Consider the following 974-nt stretch of genomic DNA (forward strand, 5'->3'; position numbering starts at 1 on the left):
TTGAACCCTGAAGGCGGAGCTTGCAGTGAGCCGAGATCACGCCACTGCACCCCAGCCTGGGCGACAGAGTGAGACTCCATCTCAAAAAAAAAAAAAAATCTGGAAATCCCTCTCCTGAAGGTCTGCTCCCTAACCACTGCCCATTTGTCTTGCCAAAGGGAAGAGTTACGTGGTTTTTAGCAGCCCCAGTTAGTGTTGCCTGTTTCATAAATGGATGCATGGAGGGCCATTTGGTAGGAATGGTTTTGTGTGTGGCTTCTTTGGCCCAGCATTACATTTGTGACACTCTTTCAGGTGGTTTCATGAAGCAGTTCATTTCTTTTCCCTGCTCGGTAGTGCTTCGTATGACTACGGCACATCTATCAATTCTACTGTTGATGGACATTGGTTTGTTTCCAGTTTGGGGCTATTAGCAAAAAAAGCCACTATGAATATTCTTGCTAATTTCTTTTGGTTCACATGTATATTTTAGTTAAGTGCAGCCCTACAAATAAAATAGCTTGGTCATAGTAATGCACATGTTCAAATGCAATGCATGTCACTAAAAATTTCAGCTAGGAGGAAAAAGCTCAAGAGGTCTGTTGTACAACATGTTGGCTATACTTAATAACAATGTGGTAATATTTGAAATTGCTAAGACAGCAGATTTTAAATGTTCTCACCACACACACACACAAAAAGATAAGTATTGGCCAGGCTCAGTGGCTCACGCCTGTAATCCCAGCACTTTGGGAGGGTGAGGTGAGTGGATCACGAGGTCAAGAGTTTGAGACCAGCCTGGCTAAGACGGTGAAACCCCATCTCTACTAAAAATACAAAAATTACCGGGCATGGAGGCGGGTGCCTGTAATCCCAGCTACTTGGGAGGCTGAGGCAGGAGAATTGCTTGAATCCGGGAGGCGGCAGTTGCAGTGAGCTGAGATCGCACCACTACACTCTAGCCTGGGTGACAGAGGGAGACTCCATCTCAAAAA

At 45.2% G+C, this 974-nt stretch overlaps 1 pseudogene; it reads left to right on the forward strand.

Annotated features, from left to right (window-relative positions):
• Positions 1-974, forward strand: part of LOC105536045 — a 4,620-nt pseudogene that overhangs the window by 527 nt on the left and 3,119 nt on the right.

This window comes from Mandrillus leucophaeus, unplaced genomic scaffold, assembly GCF_000951045.1.
Source record: "Mandrillus leucophaeus isolate KB7577 unplaced genomic scaffold, Mleu.le_1.0 Scaffold153, whole genome shotgun sequence".
Taxonomy (NCBI): domain Eukaryota; kingdom Metazoa; phylum Chordata; class Mammalia; order Primates; family Cercopithecidae; genus Mandrillus; species Mandrillus leucophaeus.